We start from the raw sequence: 24,000 nt of genomic DNA, 5'->3' as shown, positions 1-24,000 counted from the left end.
ATATCGAACTAAACAAGGAAAAAGCCCTGCGGTGGAGGACTACAGGGCGTGCCAAACAAAGGCGTTTTCGTACGCACCCTCCACATGCATACAGCCTCCGGGGCCGGGTGTGAACCCGCCACATTGTAGCGCAGCAGCACAACGCCTTAAGCCACTGAGCTACCCCGAAGGGTGACAGACAAGGGTTTTTGACCCTTAAGCCTGTTTCACATGATGCGATTTTCGTCGCACCGGAAGTGAGATTTCCGTCGTTTGCGATGAAAATCGCTGTCGCAGTGCCGACCCCCCGATTTTCGGCTGCGACCAACCGTTTGGTCGCACAGTCGCACCGTCGCACCGATCTCTGCGATTTTCCGTCGAAATTGCGCGGAGAGCTGTCAACGGAGCTATTTCGCCGGTTTGTTTTGGAAAACTGCGTCTCGCACGACAAGTGCAATGCGCGGAGACGTGGATCGTCGAATTCGGTACGTACGCGAAGGAAGAATAAAAAAACTTGTACCGCAGATTGCTTTCTCCGATTGCTATGCGTTTGTTGACGCGCTACACAGCAAATGAAGTGCATTTTCACGTTTGCTTCGTACGCCTTTTCGAGTTGTCAGTGCTAGGAGGTGTTCGATCCCCAGCAGACGAAGAGGTCGTCACAATTTTCTTTTGTTGAATAGCATGCAAAGATCGCGCTTACGGAGCAGCTTGAATTACTTCAACCTCGGCAAGGGCAAATGAGAAGACATCAAAGTACCCGAAGTTTCAACGTTGCGCTTAACGCGGTACCGCCCGGTTGCATTTTCTTGTCAGTTTTCAAGCACGAATTTCCCGATGCATCTTGAAAGCTTATCTTGCCTCTTATTAAATTTGACAGAGCAAAAGTGGAGGCTATCGTAATGAATTTGCTACGATAGCATTAAATCCGTGGCTTGAATAAAATATTACATGCACGTTAAATTGCACCTCTTCTCTGGAGAATTTTTTTTCTTGCACAGAAACCAATAAACATTGACTATGTTGCGGACTTTGTATCCTTACTGCATCTGTATGAACACTTGCTCTACAAGGTAATTAACTGTACAGCTAGTAGATTAAGTAAATTGCTTGCTATAGTGGCACAGTGACAACGTACCCTCCTGCACAATTATGTAGAACTCGTGCAACAATGCGAAAAGCAGGCAAACGGCCTGTGCTTGTGGGGATAAAACAGTATAAAACGACACGCTGAAGAAAAGTAAATCAAAACTGTGCATTGAAGTCAGCCAGTACAAGCAGTTCTTGCACGTTCACAGCTGATCAAGTGTGCAGAAACATTCATGCCTTACATGTTTCTAGTAAGTTTCTAATAAGTTTGTGATCACATATAGTAGTGTGTAAACCCATATAACGATATCCGCTGCGATTACTATCTTTATATGTAATGAAATACCATGCTACTTGCAAGAACATATATTACCTGAGGATTTTAGAACAAATTTCTGCATTTCAACTATATACAATATGTGGTTTATTCAATAAAAGACCACAAACTGGGCTTTCTTGCAATGACAGACTTATACCAAACTTTACTTACATACAGGCAAGAAAAAATATTATAGACAGAAATATTGTTCTTCAATTTGTTCACCTGCCCCACTGTGGCTATAGCATTCTGCTGCTAACACAAGGCGAGGGATTGATTTGCCAGCTATGGAAGTCGCATTTCGATGGGACTCATAGGTGAGAAAAAAAAGCTCTTGCACTTGGATTTAGTTCAGCACCTTTTATTAAACCCTTACACTTCAAATACTATTGCATAAGGGGGGCATGCTTATGCAAAATCTAACACCAATAGACAGCAAAGGGCAGAATTGTAAAACAACCATTTTTCGTGATAATTCGAGTGTGTAAATATTCATTGCATCAATATGTATTGTTCAACAGCGCTGCACAAATAAGCATCATCAGGTATAGCAAGTACTCTGTCAGGAAGCTGGTTCTACAGATGTATAGATGTCAAGGCATAAATGCTCATACTACGTCGCATACATAGCACAAAGAAAACCTCTTTCAAGAGTTGTCCCTTCTGGCAGATATGAGTGGGCCATAAGCAGGAGAAACTTTATTGCAGGACATTGTGTAATACCGCTTATGAAAGAATGAAGAGAGTGAAGAGGCTTTTAACAGCAGTACCTCATGCTGCTCTAATAAGAGGAACGATGAGCAAAAACATTTCTGGTAGAGCACTTAAACTGTAACTTTCTGAAAGACAGAAAATTCCAGGTGAGAGTTGGAGGTGCATTTGGCCCACACACACCAACAACATGGGCATACTACAAGAAACACTACAGCCTATGGTGTATTAGTCTATGGGAAAGCTATCTTATACAGAAATCAAGAATGATGCAACAAGCCCTCGACAACAATGCAGACTTTCTTGGCTAGTCTGGCCTGTCGCTTTCTGATAAGTCAGCTCATATCGATGTCGGAAAAAAAAGAAAGACTACAATCAAGAACTACCCCAGTATTCACATTGTGATCCGCATAGCTGGACAAATATGCCCGCAAGTCAACATCCACAAATCCTCAGCTAGTGTAAGCCCATGACGGCAGCGCCAGCTCGTGGGTGAAACAATTATGCAATGCCTGGACGCAACTACCACGCCTGGTGAAAAGAATAATCTCGAAATAATGGGGGTGGACGAGTGGATACTATAGAAAATCGCAGATGCTGTGCTTTTGTCCAAGGTATGGTACGGTATGAATTACCAGCATCACACGGAAAAGACAACTCATCGAATACAGGCATCGGGTAGTAATAACAGGTCTTTCCAACTGTACCATGCTTGAAGACCTCTATGAGAAAGAGCTAACGAACAAGCACCTAGACAGAGTAGAGTTGCAGCCTGCAGCACAAATTCTTTGTCTCAAGAGCTCGGAACCTCGTCCCAAGATACTATGCCAGCTAGCATATGAGATGCAAGGACGACTACCCCTCCCTTCAGAAACACAACCTCGGGAGTACCTGAACTTGAAACAGGCCCATACCCTGGAATATGGGGGCAAACAATTAGGCCAGGAGACTATATGCAACTGCCAAACACACAGAGGAGGTTGCTAATCATGAAGATGCAAGCAAACATAAGGCACATATAGTACACTGATCTGGCAATAGCAGTGTAACAGTAGTATGACACTACATAAAACTAAACCCCATATAAGTGAGGACCATTCCAGGTCATCCTACACCTAGAAAAGCTGAACTGAAAGCAATCAAAGCAGCACTTGTAGTGCAGATTACACCCTGTACAACACCCTGCATGGATTCACCAGAAACTGTCTGGGCCTGCACATCACATAAGATTGTCAGGAAAATCAGGAGATTGATATGCGACTTGCAAGCACATGGCCAGAAAATAAATTACAGAATACATAGCCATGCAGATATTCCAGGACACATACGGGCTTATAAGCCTGACATAATAACTGAAAACTAGATGAGTTTGTGTGTATTCATTATTAACTAAAGTGCAACAGATAGACAACAGACAAGGACAAAGCGCTCTGTGTGTTCACTTCGTTCCTGTCCATCGCATTTCTGTTGCACTATAGTTAATGAATTCATAAGGCTGCACAGGAGAAGAATAATACTTCTGCCCAAGGGCCCGATCTCGCATCCAAATCCACGCGTGTGCACACACACACACACACACACACACACACACACACACACACAAATGTTGCAAGAGTGCATAGCATGAAGCAGTATCAACAGGATGACACTAGATATGGATGAGGGCTAACTTTCAACTGAAGTTCATTTGCAAAAATGTGGCTAGTTATATAAATTACCAGAAAAAAAGGACGATGAGCAAAACGAGAACAAGGTGAAAGCAGGAGCCAACGTTTCAACAAGTGGACTTGTCTTCTTCAAGGTCCACGTGTGGAAACGTTGGCTCCTACTTTCACCTTGTTCTCATGTTGCTCATCGTCTTGAATTTCCATCTCCTGCCTTCCCCGAGTTTTCCTCAGAAAAAGAAAGACATCTTTGAAGGATAGATAAAAATTGGTGCTTGCAGCCAAACATAAATAAAAATGCTACAGAAAGAAAATAGAGAAAAATTCCAAGTGCAGGAAAAAATCATTACAATTGCCAATCCTGCATGCCAGCACCTTTCAAAAAACACTGTTGTTATTCCAATAGACAGAATGACAGCTTGCTTATGCAAGCACATTCTTCCAGTTCCATGCCATTGGGAAAAAAATCAGTTTCCTGGAAGGTAGTCACATGCACACTTGGTGATCACAATGTTTTTTCCCTGGACTTGTATATATATATTTATTTTCTCCCTTTCCCGCTTTTATGTTTGGTTTCATCAAGCACTAGTCTTTATCAGGTTTTATTGCTGTACTACTTTGTGGTAACCTTTATAGACCACGGAATTTAACAATAAACCTTTTAATTAGAAGTTAGCATACCCTGTTCTTACTGCTTCACACTGTACATTCTTGCTACATTGGCCAAATAAAAGATTTTAGAAGGTATCATGAGGGCCATTAAAGTGACTTGTTGTAGTCTAAAAAAAAGAAACGAATAGCCTGGCTCCAAATGGCACCAGAGAACACATAGGACAAACAAGAAAACCGAGATGATCTAACAATCAAACGTTTAATGTACACACCGAGTAAATGCTCGCTGACAAGCTATAGACTGAACATACACAAAAAGGAGAAGCAGAAATTCATGTGCGTTTCCTGACAGGAAATGCATCCATTTCTAACGGAGGCCATGATGACAAGATTAACCGAGCATTTTTAGATCTACAGTTTCCGTAATTTCTCTAGGAAGCCGATCTGGACAGAATTCTAGCTTCTTCCTCTACAATGCACGCTCAGATGTGGAGAGTGCATTGTAAAGGAAAAAGCTAGCATTCTGTGGAGATCGGCTGCATAGAGAAATTATGGATGCTGTAGATGCAAATACACTGGGAGAATCTTGTGTCAGCATGGCAGCTGTTACACAATCAGAGACGGATGCGTTTCCTGTTGGGATCTGTGTGGACACACATCAGATCTTGCTTCTGCTTTTTGTGTAAATTCGATTTATTGCTTGTCGAACAGCATTTACTCGGCATGTTCAATAAACTTTCATTTGTTAATACACCTCATGATTGTCTTGGTCTCTAGCAGAAAGGTGTTCACTCTTTTTACAGTGAAGCTGTGTATGCCTAGGCGAAACACTCATGGTGCGATCCCAAAAACCCTAGTGTAGGGGTATGAGCCATTGTTTAAGGGGGGTGTGAGCCATTGCATTCGTCTTGCATGATGGACGGAGACATTTCTCGTCGGGTAGACATAGAAATGCTTATGCATTTCAAACATACATTTATCTGCGTGTTATTGGAGGGAAGGGACACAGAGAGGGATCGGGCTAAGACAAGATCATGATGTCATTATTATCTCACAGCAAAGGTGTGGTGGGCCATTGGCTAGACCGATAGTCACGTTGTTTCTCTCTAGCAGCATAGCACGCGTGCAGCAGTCTCTCTCCAACTTCCCAATAGGTTCGAAAATGTGTCCCTGTATTTAATTAAATGAAATGTGCAGCCCCGGTGTGTCACTTCGTAACTACAGTGCATAACTGAGTCATAAACATTATGATTAACGCATTGCAAAACACAAGTGCGTAACATAATTCAGAAAGACTTTGATGGACCCGCTGGATTAACACAATGAACCAATCATTACACTTTCCATGATGGTGATCTTGCAAAGTGCAATGTATGGCATCCCAAATAAACAATGTGATAAACCCAAGCCAAACATGTGCATAACCTCATTAAGAAACACAGACATAACCAATAATATAGAAAGACTTGAATAAACCATTGGAATTAACCCAGTGATAAACACCAGGGCTGCACATTTCAGCTTCGCTGGTTTACCGTCTGTACAGGGTGCATGCGCAGTAACTTTATCTGTTATTGATTGTTAAGTATTGTATAATATTGTGCCAGTAAAACACGTTGGGCTAGTTGGTGCAATGTATTGGTACTGCTTTTTTTGCTGGTTTTTTCTTAATGTTGTGCCCTTCTTCCTTTTGTAACAACTTTTTTATTCCCCCTTGCATAATACTCCAACCTTGCAGCCTGCGAGGTATATAAATAAATAAGTACATAAGCACATCATTCAATCATCTGCATACACCTCGCATCATTCCTTGCTCAACAAACGTCACTGCGTTGATGTCTCGCAGCGTGCATCTACATTAACTGCCGTTTGCGTTTCGGTATGGTTTGTGAACAGTGTAATGCATAAAGATTACATGACATTAAGGTTGTGACCTATGCGGAGCATAAGCAAACCTTGCAAAAGATGACATGTTGGATTGTTGAAAATAAGACAAATTCTATATATCGCAGTTACTTTAACAGCATTTAATTGACCACTTGACAAAAGCTTCACTTCGCATAGATTCCAACATGTACACTGAATCTGCAGTTTTCTTTTTTGCTTATTAATGCAGTCGTTACTGCATGGCCACATTGTAGATTTGAAAACAAAGTGAAATAAATTTGTTTGTTGCAATATAACAATATGTGTAGATCCCTGCGATTGTAACACGAGAACTTGATACAAACATGAACACTATATGATGCAGACAAATGCTCAGGACAAACTCCAGAATGTTTGCATCCTGATACTCATGAAAGTAAACGGTTTCATTCCATGGCTGTCAATGAGAGGGAGAGAGAAAACTTAATTGTGTTCGTGGAACAAAAAAAAATTACCGACGATTACGTTACTTCCTAATGCGAAATTTGAGCGCAGCAAATAAGCTGTTTCACCTTTTCGATAGATTGAGGCAAAGAAATCGAGCAACACATGTATGCGCTATCACAGAATTTTTTTTTATTTTTCACACGTATTCCTTTAACAAAGACTGCACTAACAGTTCTTGACAGTCATGAAGGAAGCTTTGTGGTCGGAGAAATAGACTGATATATGTTCGACTTGGTACACCAATGCTTGATTCTCAAAGACGAGATCTATACAAGTGCCTCGCGAGGTTGTCACAGCCGTGGAACGCGTTACGAGCGAGAGGAACGGGATGTTCTCCCGCATAAGTGTTAGGAAATTGCTGTTTGTCTTTATGTCAACATTAAAGTCCCCCACTACTAACATCGGTGTGGATCGATGGACGGTTAATGCGAGTTGCAGGAAGTGCACGACGTCTTTCGTGAGTGCGGTAGCGGACTCACGAAAGCGGTATCAGTCGGTCGCAGCTAGCGCTGGGGGGATGAAAGGGGGGCGGAGCTGGTTACGAGGCCGACGACAACGCCGACGACGACGCGAAACCCAGGAACGGACGCCAAAGAGCCATTTGTGTAGCCAGCCCTCCTCCACAGTCTCTCCTCCTCCCTTCCATCATCCTCCCTCGCCCGGAGAGCCGACAGCGCGCATGCGCGGCGGCGGAGCAGATTCGTCGGCGAGCTGGTTACGAGGCCGACGACGACGCGAAACCCAGGAACGGACGCCAAAGAGCCATTTGTGTAGCCAGCCCTCCTCCACAGTCTCTCCTCCTCCCTTCCATCATCCTCCCTCGCCCGGAGAGCCGACAGCGCGCATGCGCGGCGGCGGCGGAGCAGATTCGTCGGCAAGCTGGTTACGAGGCCGACGACAACGCCGACGACAACGCCGACGCCGACGCGAAACCGAGGAACGGACGCCAAAGAGCTGCGCTCTAAAACGCATTGGTAAGCTTAGACATATAGTCATTGCTTAACACTTTCGAAATGAATAATTATAGCTTGCTATCGACATTGAAGCAGGCATTCGACAGCAAGAAAAGGAATAAGTTTTTCCAGCTCTGAACATTGAATTGCAGGAAATGCAAGCAGGCATAAAATTCTGCCAATATAATCTGTTTAGGAATACCAAAGTGGAATAAACATTGAGGTTTGCATTTGTACTTTCTCTGGCTGAGCAATCTAGTTTGAAATGACTCCCATAAGCATGTCGTAACAATGTTGATCTAATACAGGTTAAATGCGTGACTAGCTTAAGAAATCTGGATGATTGCTATAAATTACATTGAAGAAACGCTAATATTGTTACGTAGGAAGACATCGAGGAAAAGCTATTTACAAGTATATTTACAAGGCTATACGCCGCAGTTGACCAAGAGGCAACAGCCCGCGCTAGCTTCCAATCGTCTACTTCGTCTTCTTCCTGCTCGGCTCTTCGTCATTGGGAATACTACCCCGTAGCACTACCCCCGGCGGCAAAAGCGCCGTCCCGGAGCGACTAAAGGCCGTACTCTGAAGCAGTGTAGTAGCTCTTGAGCCTACTGACGTGCACGACATCACTAGACGCCAGAGTAGATGACGAGGTTGAGCTCACAGGAGCAATTTCATAAGTCACAGGCGTCACCTGGCGCAGCACGCGGTAGGGCCCTGTGTATCGCGAAAGGAGCTTTTCGGAAAGTCCAACGTGACGACAGGGCGACCACAGGAGCACGAGTGCACCAGGCGAAAACTGTACGTCACGGTGGCGGGCGTTGTACTGACGCTGCTGCGTGGTTTGCGAGTCCGTCAGTCAAGCACGGGCAAGCTGGCGTGCATGATCGGCGAGGGCGATGGCGACGCGCGAATACTCGGTTGTTGAGGTCGCAGCAGGAGCAAGTAGCGTGTCAAGGGGCAAGGTCGGTTCGCGACCGTAGAGTAGATAAAATGGAGAAAATCCGGCGGTGTCGTGCCGGGAAGAATTGTAAGCAAAGGTGACGTAAGGAAGGGCAACGTCCCAGTCGTGGTGGTCCTTCGAAACGTACTTGGACAGCATGTCGGTAAGAGTACGGTTTAAGCGCTCTGTCAGGCCATTGGTTTGAGGATGGTATGAGGTAGTCAGCTTGTGTTGAATAGAGCAGGAACGCACAATGTCGGCGATAACTTTCGAGAGGAAGTTACGACCACGGTCAGTAAGCAGCTGTCGCGGGGCGCCATGCACTAAGATAATGTCACGCAAGAGAAAGTCCGCGACGTCAGTGGCGCAACTGGTAGGAAGAGCCCGCGTGATAGCGTATCGGTTGGCGTAATCAGTTGCGACGGCTACCCATTTCTTCTCAGAGGATGACGTGGGAAAGGGACCGAGGAGGTCTAATCCAACACGAAAAAACGGTTCCACAGGGATGGGGATCGGCTGGAGATGACCGGAAGGTAGCACCTGAGGCGTTTTCCGACGCTGGCAGGGATCACAGGCAGCAACATAGCGTCGGACGGAGCGAGCAAGACCAGGCCAATAGAAGCGGCGGCGGACGCGGTCGTACGTGCGGGTTACGCCAAGATGTCCTGCAGTGGGTGCGCCATGCATCTGAAAGAGCACAGTCTGTCATAGATGTTTTGGCACGACAAGAAGAAGATCAGGGCCATCAGGGAGGAAGCTCCTTCGGTACAGAATGCCGCCCTGGAGGACATATCGGCGAACGGATGTGTCGGTAGGTGTAGAGCGCAGACGCTCGATGAGTACTCGCAGCGATGGGTCTCGGTACTGCTCATCGGCGATGTTAGCGAAGGCAGACACAGAGAAAATGCCGTCGGCGGTACTACTGTCGGCGTCGTCAGGCTCGTCTACCGGGTAGCGAGACAGGCAGTCAGCGTCATTGTGTAGTCGGCCAGATTTGTAGGTGACAGAGAACGAATATTGGAGGCGTAAGGCCCAGCGATCAAGTCTTCCTGAAGGGTCTTTCAATGAGCATAACCAACAAAGCGCGTGATGGTCGTAAAGAAGGTTCAGATGAGTTGGCAACGTCAGGAGAGGATTTGGCGGCGTAGGGAGCAATGCAGCGTCACCTCGAGGCGCTGCATCGTCTAGTTTTCCGGCTGGGAGCGGCGTCCGAAGGGAGTCGGCGAATAGGAACGACGGGGCTGGGGAGAGCGAGATTGTCGTCGTTGCGAGAGGGGTTGCGGAAACGTGGTGGGTAAGAAGGTGCTGGACGGGGTGGAATCGAAGATGCCGGGTGGGGATCAGGGCGATGGGCCGAGCAGATGGTGTGAATACCCATCGCGGCTGACGTGTTCGTAAAGGCTGATCCTGTCCTCGACGTCTTCCCCATCTTTTGCCGAGAATACGCCAGGATCACGGGGAGCGGAGAGGGTGATGTAGGTCGTCGAAGTGGCAGCAGGTGTCGGAGCCGGTGGAGTCGGGTTGGCGTCGACGGGAGCCATGAAGGTAGGCTCGACGTACCGTCCACTGCGAAGCTCCGTGACGAGGTACAGGGAACGTCCACCTCCACCAAATATGTTACGTAGGAAGACACCGACGAAAAGCTATTTACAAGTGTATTTACAAGGCTATACGCCGCAGTTGACCAAGAGGCAACAGCCCGCGCTAGCTTCCAATCGTCTACTTCGTCTTCTTCCTGCTCGGCTCTTCGTCATTGGGAATACTACCCTGTAGCAATATCTAATAACATTATTAATATAATAATAATATTTATTTCCACAAAACAGGCTAACCGTGAGAGGCGTGCGAGGCTGAGCAGAAAGCTGAAAAATTCTACGGCAAGTGCGCCTGCCGTGGGCCTACGATACTGCATTATGAATAGCGCGCATTGATAAGGTCTTCTTGTTAGAAGTTCCGAGTATACTACCAGCGCGAGACACGGGACAACAAAGTGGACGAGAAGGGTGTCTTTTAGAATGCTATGTTACAACGTACAGGTTTCTACAAAAGTGACGTTAACTGCTCGAAACATTTGATGCGTCGGCTTTTGCACCTTTAGAAATATTTAGAGAGGGCTCCCATATATATATTCGCAGCGCAAGCACGGCGATGGACGATCCAGGCTAGCGCTAAGGTTAAATTTCACAACACAATTTTCATTCCACGTCGTAATCACACAGATCGTTTGAGGATTCGTTCAGGGGCACACACGGGCGTTCGGGTTGGTGCTTCTTGTTGCGTTTGGCGTAAGAATATGGCTAGGAGCAGGCACCACATATGCGCAATAACAGGAAATATACACGCATCATTTCTCCAGAAGCTGACGCCGAGCACGGGCAGCGCGACGATCTTGTTGGGCTGACACGACAACTTCGTGGCAGCCGAATTTCGAATACTGCATATACGGTGAGGGTAGCTATATGAACTTGTCGATAGGTCATCTTGTAGATTGTTGTAGCGCAGGCAGAACGAAACGGTCATAGAAGGTAGATAAGACAAGACACAGCGCTGAACCATAGAATAAAGAATCGCTGAATCGCCTGCGAACAGCTGTTTACGTACGCGATGTCGCACTGAACTACAGAAACCGCCGTCGCGCACCCCAAAACAAATCTTAACGAACGTTTTTAAATTAGTAAACGTACATATTATTTGCTTCCAATCAAGAGAAGTCAATAATATTATAGTGTAAACATTTTATTCCCTACAATAAAAGAATTATGCAGCGTGTGCCGCGAAACCTGGCATTAAGCAACCCTGGGCGTCGCACCAGTCGCATTGTTGAAATCGCAATCATGTGAAATGAGCCCTCTAAAAATCGCATTGCGACGTGTGCGACAGCACCGATTTTCGCCGTTGCAGTCGCAGCATGTAAAACAGCCTTTATATGCGTGCTGTTAGATCGAAGTAGGGCTCGTTGGCCATTACATAGAGGCAGTGCAGGAAGAACCAAGGGCGCTCAGTTGCCAAACTGAGGGAGTGGACCATACAGTTAGTGCACAAAGAAAACAGGCCAGTACAGATCACGTGATGGTGTCACGTGACCACCCCTACCTCTCGCTACCCCATGCATGATTCCTAACCATACTGACGTGGATATCAAACGATCGGGCTTCAAACAGGATTTCCGATGGTACGCACTTCGCGTACTTCGGACCACGTTGAAGAGTCACGTGACATCACGTAACTTTAGGCAGACCTTCAGCCATTACCAATCATGCCGATATGGATATCGAACGATCGGGGAAATCAAAAGCTATGCGATGGTGTACACGCATTTAATGTCAAATCACGTGGTAAAGGGTGTCATGGGACCTCACGTACCCTTCGCTAGCCAATGCATGATTCCGAACCATGGTGACATGGATACCTAACGATCGGGCTTCGAACATGATTTCCGATGGTACGAACTTCGCATACTTCAAACCAAGTTGAAGAGTTACGTGACATCACGTAGTTTAGCCAGACCTTGGGTAATTACCAACCCTACCGGTATGGATATCAAACGAACGGGGCAATGCAAAGCTATGCGGTGGTGTACATGTAGTTAACGTCAAATCAGGTGGTAAAGGGTGTCACGTGACCACACGTACCTTTCTTTAGCCCATGCATGTTTCCTAACCATAATGGCATGGAGTTCAAACGTTCGGGCTTCGAACACGATTTCCGATGGTACGCAATTCCGCGCGCTTCAGACCAGGTGGAAGAGTCACGTGAGATCACATAACTTTAGCCAGACTTTCGGTAATTTTCAACCTTACCGACATGGATATCAAACGAATGGGGCACTGAAAACCTATTTGATTGTGTACAGGTTGTTGAGGTCAAACCACGCGGTAAAGTGTGTCACCTGAGCGCACGTACCTTTTGCTCGCCCATGCATGATTTATAACCCTACTGACATGGATATCAAACGACCGGGCTTCGAATAAGGTTTTCGAAGGCACGCACTTCGCGCACTTCAGACCAGTATTGCACATGTGTGAGTGAGGATCCACTCCGTCAGACATTGTTTCAGACCACGTGGAAAAGAGTCGCGTGACATTCCTTAAGTTTAGCCAGACCATGGGTAATTACTAAGCTTGCCGACATGGATATCAATCGAACGGGGCCATCAAAAGTTATGCGATGTTGTACAAGTAGTTAATGTTAAATCACGTTGTAAAGGGTGTCACGTGATCTGACGCACCTTTCGCTAGCCGATTCATGATTGCTAACAATACTGATATGGATATCAAACGATCGGGCTTCGAACAATGTTTCCGATAGAGCGCTCTTCGCGTACGTAATACCACGTGACAAAGAGTCACGGGACATCACGTCAAATTAGCCAGACTGTGGGTAGTTATCGAACGTACCGAGATGGATATTAGACGAACGAGGCATTCGAAAGCTATGCGATGGTGTACACGTAGCAAATGTCAGATGACGTGCTAAAGGGTGTCACATGACATCACCTACCTTTCGCTAGCTCGTGCATGGTTCCTAACCATACTCACATGGATATCAAACAATCGGGCTTCGAACAAGGTCTCCGATAGTACGCACTTCGCGTACTTCGGAACAAGTGGAAAAGAGTCACGTGACACCACTTAACTTTGACCAGGCCATGGGTAATTACCAACCATGCCGATATGGATGTCAAACAAATGGGGAAATGCAAAACTATGTGATGGTGTACCCGTAGTCAACGTCAAACCACGCGGTAATGGGTGTCACGTGACCATACGTACCTTTTTCTAGCCCATGCATGGCTCCTAACCATACGGACATGGATATCAAACGATCGGGCTTCGAACATGATTTTCGACGGTACGCACTTCGCGTACTTCAGACCACGTGTAGGAGTCACGTGACACATGTACCTTTAGCCAGACCATGGGTAAATATCAACCATACCGACATGGATATCAAACGAACGGCGCAATCAAATGTTATGCTACGGTGTAGATGTAGTTAACGTGAAATCGCGTTGTAAAGGGTGTCACGTGACCTCAGATAACATTCGCTAGCACATGCATGATTCCTAACCATACTGACATAGATATTGAACGATCGGGCTTCGAACAATGTTTCCGATGGCACGCTCTTCGCGTACGTAATACCACGTGACAAAGAGTCACGTGACATCACGTAACTTTAGGCTGGCCATAGTTTATCACCAATCATGCAAATGTGGATATTCAACGAACGGGGAAATCAAAACCTGTGTGATGGTGTGCACGCAGTTGACGTCAAACCAAGCGGTAAAGGTATAAAGTGAAGAGACCTACCTTTCGCTCGCCCATCCATGATTTCTAACCATACTGACATGGATATCAAACGATCGGGCATCGACCAAGGTTTCTAAAGGCATGCGCTTCGCGTACTTCAGACCACGTGGAAAAGAGTCGCGTGACATTACGTACCTTTAACCAGACCATGGGAAATTACCAAGCATACCGACATGAATATGAAACGAACAGGGCAATCAAAAGCTGGGCGATGGCGACACGTAGTTAACGTCAAATCACGTTGTAAAGCGTGTCACGTGATCTGACGTACCTTTCGCTAGCCCAAGCATGATTGCTAGCAATACTGACAAGGATATCAAACGATCAGGCTTCGAACAAGGTCTCCGATGGTATGGCCTTTGCGTACGTAATACCACGAGAAAAAGAGCCACATGACATCACGTAACCTGCATCATCATCATCATCATCATCATCATCATAATCATCAGCCTGGTTACGCCCACTGCAGGGCAAAGGCCTCTCCCATGTTTCTCCAACAACCCCGGTCATGTACTAATTGTGGCCATACCGTCCCTTCAAACTGCAGCAACTGCATGCCATGCAAACGTAACCTTAGGCTGGCCATTGTTAATCACCAATCATGCAAATGTGGATATCCAACTAACGGGGAAACTAAAAGCTATGCGATCGTGTACACGTAGGTAATGTCAAACCACGTGATAAAGGGCGTCACGTGACCTCACGTACCTTTCGATAGCCCAGAATGATTTCTAACCATAGTGAAATGGATATCAAATGATCGGGCTTCGAACATGATTTCCTATAGTACGCACTTCGCGTACTTCGCACTACGTTGAAAAGTGACGTGACACCAATTACCTTTTGCCAGACCTTGGGTAAATACCAACCATAAAGATATGGATATCAAACGAACGGTGCAATCAAAAGCTATGGTATGGTATAGATATAGATAACGTCAAATCACGTGGTAAATAGTGTCACGTCCTCTCAGGACCTAAATGAAATCCTAACTCAGTAACCTTTTGCTACCCCATGCATGATTCCTAACCATACTGATATGATATCAAACGATCGGGCTTCAAACATGATTTCCGATGGTACGCACTTCTCGTACTTCAGACCACGTTGAAGTGTCACGTGACATCACGTAAATTTAGCCAGACTTTCGGTAACTACCAATAATGCCCACATCGATATCCAACGATCGGGGAAATGAAAAGCTATGCGATGGTGTACAGGCATTTATTTTCAAATCACGTGGTAAAGGGTGTCACGTGACCTTACATACCTTTCGATAGCCCATGCATGATTTCCAACACTAGTGAGATGGATACGAAGCGATCGGGCTTCGATGAAGGTTTCCGATGGTACGCACTTCGTGTACTTCAATCCACGTGTAAGAGTCACGGGAGATCAGGTAACTTTAGCCAGGCCATGGGTAAATATCAAGCATACCGACATGGTTATCAAACGAACGGGGCAATAAAAACCTATGCGATAGTGTAGATGTAGTTGTCAAACCACGCGGTAAAGGTTGTCATGTGGCCACACGTACCTTTCGCTAGCCCACGCACGATTTCTAACCATACTGACATGGATCTTCGTTCACTTGGTATTCGCGATGTATTTAGCCGCAGTTTGTCTAGATTTGTTGCTGCAATGTAAGTTGAACCTGGACTTGGTTACGTGTTAGAGAGTATATGGAGCTAGGACTTGCAAAACTAGGCGGTCATGGTTTGCTTATGCAGAATACGTTATGTCTGCTCTGGTTTGGGTCAGCCCCGTTAGCGAAGAGCAGCACATTAGTTTTTCACCCATTCCCTGCAGCACTCTCTCCTGTACGATCCTGAACGAAGCGTAGGTAAAAAGTAGAGCTAATACATATTTAACTCTATATTGTAGAGTGGATTGGCGAAAATGACGAGTTTACGAAGTCACAAAGTCGTTTTAATGCTTGATGGACAAGGTTTAATTAGGCTAGTTCCGATGCGAACGTTCATTGCTGTGCTGGCTGAACCACCCACTCGAAGCTCACATCGACAACAGCGCGAGAGTTCCCTTGAAGTAATTGTTGGAAACTGATTGCGTTAGAAAGCTTCGTGATTGCCTTGTTCCCCAGGGTCTGCCGCCAGCGTGGTTTATTTTTATTCAAGTACCCTAAAGGCCCATGCGGGCATTACATAGGGGTGTTACAATGAATTAGTGATATATACAGTATACGCATTTAAACAGATAATGCATGCTACAATAAAAAGAACACAAGCGGAAGAACGGGAAAACAAACAAAAAGAAACCAGTAAGAGCAGACAACTACACGTCCTAAACGCTGAAGATACATATAGATTTAAACTGGGTGTTACACAAAATCAGCGTAGCTTGGTCAATTTATACAAGGAAAAATACTTGATAAGAACGTTAACATACCATAACATATTGCATAAACAATGAAAAGCACAAGTGGATCAAATTTTATGCAGTACAAGTGACCCTGCGCTAAACCAGAACAAAACCATTCGCGCAAACATCAAAATATGGTGAGGGAGAGAAAAAAAAATACAAGGCGCGCAACAACACAGTGATGCCTATAACAAATGAGCACGAGAATACTATGTTAGTACGTTAAAATACTGTTTTAGTTTTGCTAGAAAATCATCGTGACTTAGAGCTGACACGATTTCATGAGGTAGCATATTCCAATGATATATCGCGAGAAAGAGGGGCGAGTGTCTCAAGAAGTTAGAGCGCGCAAGAACGGGCTGCACTTTAAAGGAATGATCAAGGCGCGGGAAGATACGATGGGCGGGCCTGATGTGGCATGCGCTGAAAGACGACCCGCTGTGGTATAGCTTGTGAAAATGGGAAAGAAGTCCTATCAGCCTTCGATTTTCTAGCGCGGGGAGATTTAGAGATATCTTTATGTTAGTGATGCTAGAATTTCGTGAGTAATTTTTCGTGATGAAGCGGGCTGCTCTGTTTTGTACCGACTCGAGCTTGTTTATGAGGTACGATTGATGCGGATTCCAAATAAAAGACGCGTACTCCATTTTCGAACGAAGTAGTGTGGTATAGGCTAATAATTTAGTGGACTTGTTTGCCGAGTAAAGGTTACGCCTAATGTAGCCAAGGGTTTTACAAGCACTGCTAGTAATCGCATCGATGTGATGATTCCATGAAACTTTTGAAGATAAATGAATTCCCAAATATTTTATTGTTTGCGCATGTGCAATACTAATGTCGTTCATTACGTAACGGGTAACCCTAGGGTTACTGGATCTAGTGAAGGCTATAGCCTTAGTTTTTGAAACATTTATTTCCATTTGCCACTGTTTACACCAGTCGGTAATTTTCGCGAGGTCGGATTGCAAAATGTTAGTGTCGAGAGTGTTAATTATTCGTCTATAAATTACGCAGTCATCTGCAAATAGTCTTATTGTAGATTTAATATTATTGCTGATGTCGTTGACGTATAGCAGGAATAAAATTGGTCCCAATACAGATCCCTGCGGCACTCCGGATTTAACTAGTGATCGCGGAGAAGAAAATTCATTAGTAGTTAGGAATTGGTACCGGTTAGTTAAAAAGTTACTAATCCATTTCGTAATCCTACTATTTATGTTAAAATGGCGAAGTTTTAATAATAAACGGTTATGAGCTACCTTATCAAAAGCCTTCGCAAAATCAATAAATATGGCGTCAATTTGTGACGAGTCGTTGATAGCTTGGTGCAGGTCAGAGACTAACTCGAACAACTGCGTCTCACATGAGCGACCCCGTTGGAACCCGTGCTGGTTAATGAAGAGGAGATTGTGATCGGTTAGGTATTTCATAATTGCTGATGATATAATGTGTTCTAAAAGTTTACATGGAATACTGGTCAGTGAAATAGGTCTGTAGTTTGAGACAGATGACGGGTCACCAGACTTAAAGATTGGAATGATTTTAGCTATTTTCCATTCGTTAGGAACACATCCTTAATCAATAGATTGTTGAAAAAGAGCAGCGAAAATGCGAGATATCACTGGTTTAGTCATTTTTAGTAGTTTTGGACAAATTCCGTCTGGACCGGGAGCCGAGCTGTTAGAAAGACGATCAATAGCAGCTTCAATGCCCTTTTGGGTGATAACGATATCACTCATGATGGAGGTAACAGAAGCGAGTTCAATGTTAGCCGGAACGGGAAGTTCACTTGTAAAAACAGAACAGAAGAAACAATTTAATGCAGTAGCGACCTCCATTGATGAAAGTAATTCATTGTCTTTCCTTATGGAAATGAAGCCTGATGATGATGGTTTGGGGTTTATTACTTTCCAGAACTTTTTTGTGTTGTGGGCTAACATGTTCGAAATATCATGGTTGAAAAATTTGTCTTTGGCTGCTTCAATTTCTGTTTTGCATAACTTGGATTGTTCCCGATAACATTTCCAGGCATCATCAGATGTCGAATTTTTAGCTTTTGAATAAGCGCGCTTTTTTTTATTTATACAGCGCCTTACGTGAGAGGTGAACCACGCACTTCCAGTAGACAGAGTTATTTGTATTTTTGGCATGTACTTTTCTTTAAGTTCAGTTAGCTTGTTACAAACAATCATCCAGTTATCATTGCTATCATGATTATGCATCCCGCTCAAGAATTCTACACAAAAAGCCGAGAGCTCACTGGTGATCATTTCAACATTTGCTCGCGCATAATCATAAATGGTTTTCTTTTCCTGTACACTTGTTTTGCGCTTTATGTCGTATTCACAGTGAAGGACGTTGTGGTCACTAATGCAATCTAACACATGAACAGACACGTTGACAGGTTCAGTGGTCAGCACAAGATCCAAGATAGCATCCCCCCGTGTTGGTAACGAAACTATTTGGCTTAATCCGTACGAAGAAATGACGTCAAGAAAATCCTTACATTCAGCTTTCCTTGGGCCGCCTTCAGCTGTAACCGTCCGCCAGTTAATTCCAGGATAGTTAAAGTCACCAGCAAGAATAATAGGTGAGCCGGGAAATTTGTTACTAACAAAGCTAAGCGATTCGTTAAGGCATTTAACGAACGTGTCCTGCGAATCTGGAGGACGGTAACAAACACCAACGGCACAAGTTACACGTGATATCTGAAGCATGACCCACAAAATTTCAATACAAGAACCCGTGTCAAGTAGGCGTGCTTGGAATCCTTTTTTTACTGCAATTATAACACCACCGCCTCGTGTTACTACCCTGTCTTTTCGAAACAAAATAAAGTTTTCAGAAAGGGATAATTCATTGTCGGACACGTCGCAAGACAGCCATGTCTCGGTTCCTAGTATTATATCAGCTGAGCAGGACTCGACAAAAGCAAAAAGGTGATCCTGTTTTTTGAAAATACTTCTGAAATTTGCCACAATAATAGACAGTTTTTGTCATCCGCATTGAAACGTCAATTGCCATTCACGGGAGCCTCAGGTCTAGGGATGGCGACCACTTCATTGTTTGAAGGGTCGACTGTGAAAGTGCTGTTGCCCATTATAAGTTTATCAAACTGCAATTTATATTTTTCGTTCTGCTGGCGCTTCGCGCGTGCGAAATAACGGAGAGTTTTTCTGATTAGTTGCATTCGCGGTGAAAAATCTTCCTCGATCCAGACTCGAGGGGTTGCAAGGTCTTTTAGTTTGAAAGAGTTTTTCAAGATATTGCTTTTGTCTTTGAAGTTCAGAAGTTTAACCACAATGGGCCGAGTGCGATCGGGTTTACGTTGACCGACTCGATGGGCTCGCTCTATTTTCTGTTGTTCTGCTCGCTCGCTCTAATCCCTGTTGTTCTGCTTCTCGCTCGCAACTGTTATGCTGGAATGCCTCTTCGCTGCTCACAACCGCCAAGCATTCTTCACGGACCAGCAAATTGTCGTCTTCTGCGGCATTACATTAAGCGTCTAAGGAAGGTGTAGTTTCTGTCTTCGGCGCTTTTATTAAGACCCATATTTTTCCACACTCAATGTGCGCTTTAGTCGTACGTCGTTCACTTGGATACAATGGTCGGCCGATTCTGGAGGCGACGTCTACGCTAGAGCTCTTGAACCGGCTTTTAGAGCGCAGCTCTTTGGCGTCCGTTCCTGGGTTTCGCGTCGTCGTCGGCGTTGTCGGCCTCGTAACCAGCTCCGCCCCCCTTCGCTGGAGTGGGAGACGAAGGACGCGAGCCGCGAATGGCGGAGACCAATGAGAGCGGCCCCTTCAGTGACGTGCGCGCGCGATGCTGGTGTCATGCGGACCCTCCTTACGGCTCGATGCGCACTCGTGTCTGGTCTCAGCCGATCCGCTCGTTTCGTACTATCGTCTGCTCGCGCCAAAGCTCTCGCCCGCGCCTGTTTGGTTCTGTTGGGTCGGTCTCGTTCGCGCTTGTTTTGGTTGTTATTGTGTGAGATTGTTTCTTAATCTGATTGTATGCGCTATGCGAATTGTATAGTACTTTCTGGAAGCAATGCGGCACCAGCGATCACACTGGAACCTTTGACGAGTCATGTATAAACGCCGGCTCGCTTGATCCGCAGATCAGATTTTCGACCATTACCGACTCTGCTACATGTCTCTCTCAAATTCTTTGCTTCAAAATATCGCGAAATGGAAACACGTATAGAGCTGCGCTCAAATTTCGCATTAGGGAGTATCGTAATCGTCGGATAATTTTTTTTCATTGTCTGTTCAGATTTCTTTATTACTTGTCTCTTGTTCTGCCGGCACATCCCAGCGCCTTTCCACATATGAAATGAGAGGAACTGGCCTAGAATGCGCAAATACACAGGTGCCCAAGTTGTCTATTCCAGCCAACAATTATGGTGGGACATATGCATTGGCACAAGTTGTCTACTTGTAAAGGGACAAGCAATAATTGCGTTGAAATGCAAGAAAACCAGGCAAAAGTATTTCCCCGACCCCCACAAACTTAACAAGACATCAAACTTAACAAGATATCAAACTTAACAAGGAAACAAGCCCTGCGGTGGAGGACTACAGGGCGTGCCAAACAACGTACGCACCCTCCACATGCATACAGCCTCCGGGGCCGGGTGTGAACCCGCCATATTTTAGCGCAGCAGCACAACGCCTTAAGCCACTGAGCTACCCCGAAGGGTGCCAGACAAGGGTTTTTGACCCTTATATGCGTGCTGTTAGATCGAAGCAGGGCTCGTTGGCCATTACATAGAGGCAGTGCAGGAAGAACAGAGGGTGCTCAGTTGCCAAACTGAGGGAGTGGAGCATACAGTTAGTGCAGAAAGAAAAGAGTCCAGTACAGATCACGTGGTGGTGTCACGTGACCACACGTACCTTTTTTTAGCCCATGCATGTTTCCTAACCCTAATGGCATGTAGTTCAAACGTTCGGGCTTCGAACACGATTTCCGATGGTACGCAATTCCGCGCACTTCAGACCACGTGGAAGAGTCACGTGAGATCACATAACTTTAACCAGACTTTCGGTAATTTCCAACCTTACCGATATGGATATTAAACGAATGGGGCACTGAAAACCTATTTGATTGTGTACAGGTTGTTGAGGTCAAACCACGCGGTAAAGTGTGTCACCTGAGCGCACGTACCTTTTGCTCGCCCATGCATGATTTCTAACCATACTGACATGGATATCAAACGATCTGGCCTCGAAGAAGGTTTTCGAAGGCACGCATTTCGCGCACTTCAGACCACGTGGAAAAGAGTCGCGTGACATTCCGTAAGTTTAGCCAGACCATGGGTAATTACTAACCTTGCCAACATGGATATCAATCGCACGGGGCCATCAAAAGTTATGGGATGTTGTACATGTAGTTAATGTTAAATCACGTTGTAAAGGGTGTCACGTCATCTGACGTACCTTTCGCTAGCCGATTCATGATTGCTAACAATACTGAAATGGATATCAAACGATTGGGCTTCGAACAATGTTTTCGATAGAACGCTCTTCGCGTACGTAATACCACGTGACAAAGAGTCACGGGACATCACGTCAAATTAGCCAGACTGTGGATAGTTATCGAACGTACCGAGATGGATATTAGACGAACGAGGCATTCAAAAGCTATGCGATGGTGTACACGTAGCAAATGTCAGATGACGTGCTAAAGGGTGTCACATGACTTCGCCTACCGTTCGCTAGCTCATGCATGGTGCCTAACCATACTCACATGGATATCAAACAATCGGGCTTTGAACAAGGTCTCCGATAGTACGCGCTTCGCGTACTTCGGACCAAGTGGAAAAGAGTCACGTGACATCACGTAACTTTGACCAGGCCATGGGTAGTTACCAACCATGCCGACATGGATGTCAAACAAATGGGGAAATGCAAAACAATGTGATGGTGTACCCGTAGTCAACGTCAAACCACGCGGTAATGGGTGTCACGTGACCACACGTTCCTTTTTCTAGCCCATGCATGGCTCCTAACCATACGGACATCGATATCAAACGATAGGGCTTCGAACATGATTTCGGACGGTACGCACTTCGCGTACTTCAGACCACGTGTAGGAGTCACGTGACACACGTACCTTTAGCCAGACCATGGGTAAATATCAACCATACCGACATGGATATCAAACGAACGGCGCAATCAAATGTTATGCTACGGTGTAGATGTAGTTAACGTGAAATCTCGTTGTAAAGGGTGTCACGTGACCTCAGATAACTTTCGCTACCACATGCATGATTCCTAACCATACTGACATAGATATTGAACGATCGGGCTTCGAACAATGTTTCCGATGGCACGCTCTTCGCGTACGTAATACCACGTGAGAAAGAGTCACGTGACATCACGTAACTTTAGGCTGGCCATAGTTTATCACCAATCATGCAAATGTGGTGACTTCATACTCTGCGCTAACCTTGGCATCATACAAGATGTGGACGAGCTCGGCAAGGTGCGCTGCAGTGACCACAGGATGGTAAGAACTCGAATTAACCTAGACCTGAGGGGTGAACGGAAGAAACTGGTACATAAGAAGCCGATTAATGAGTTAGCGGTAAGAGGGAAAGTAGAGGAATTCCAGATCAAGCTACAGAACAGGTATTCGGCTCTAACTCAGGAATAGGACCTTAGTGTTGAAGCAATGAACGACAATCTTGTGGGCATTATGAAGGAGTGTGCAGTGGAAGTCGGTGGTAACTCCGTTAGGCAGGATACCAGCAAACTATCGCAGGAGACGAAAGATCTGATCAAGAAACGCCAATGTATGAAAGCATCTAACCCTACAGCTAGAATAGAACTGGCAGAACTTTCGAAGTTAATCAACAAGCGTAAGACAGCTGACATAAGTAAGTATAATATGGATAGAATTGAACATGCTCTCAGGAACGGAGGAAGCCTACAAACAGTGAAGAAGAAACTAGGAATTGGCAAGAATCAGTTGTATGGGTTAAGAGACAAAGCCGGCAATATCAATACTAATATGGATGAGATAATTCAAGTGGGTGAGGAGATCTATAGAGATTTATACAGTACCAGTGACACCCACGACGATAATGGAAGAGAAAATAGTCTAGACGAATTCGAAATCCCAAAGGTAACGCCGGAAGAAGTAAAGAAAGCCTTGGGAGATATGCAAAGGAGGAAGGCAGCTGGGGAGGATCAGGTAACAGCAGATTTGTTGAAGGATGGTGGACAAATTGTTCTAGAGAAACTGGCCACCCTGTATACGCAATGCCATATGACCTCGAGCGTACCGGAATCTTGGAAGAACGCTAACATAATCCTAATCCATAAGAAAGGGGACGCCAAAGACTTGAAAAACTATAGACCGATCAGCTTACTGTCCGTTGCCTACAAACTATTTACTAAGGTAATCGCAAATAGAATCAGGAGCACCTTAGACTTCTGTCAAGCAAAGGACCAGGCAGGATTCCGTAAAGGCTACTCAACAATAGATTATATTCACACTATCAATCAGGTGATAGAGAAATGTGCGGAATATAACCATCCCTTATATATAGCTTTCATTGATTACGAGAAAGCGTTTGATTCTGTCGAAAACTCAGCAGTCATGGAGGCATTACGGAATCAGGGTGTAGACGAGCCGTATGTAAAAATACTGACAGATA

Source organism: Dermacentor albipictus, chromosome 10, assembly GCF_038994185.2.
Source record: "Dermacentor albipictus isolate Rhodes 1998 colony chromosome 10, USDA_Dalb.pri_finalv2, whole genome shotgun sequence".
Taxonomy (NCBI): Eukaryota; Metazoa; Arthropoda; class Arachnida; order Ixodida; family Ixodidae; genus Dermacentor; species Dermacentor albipictus.
Note: the sequence above shows the minus strand (reverse complement) of the source record.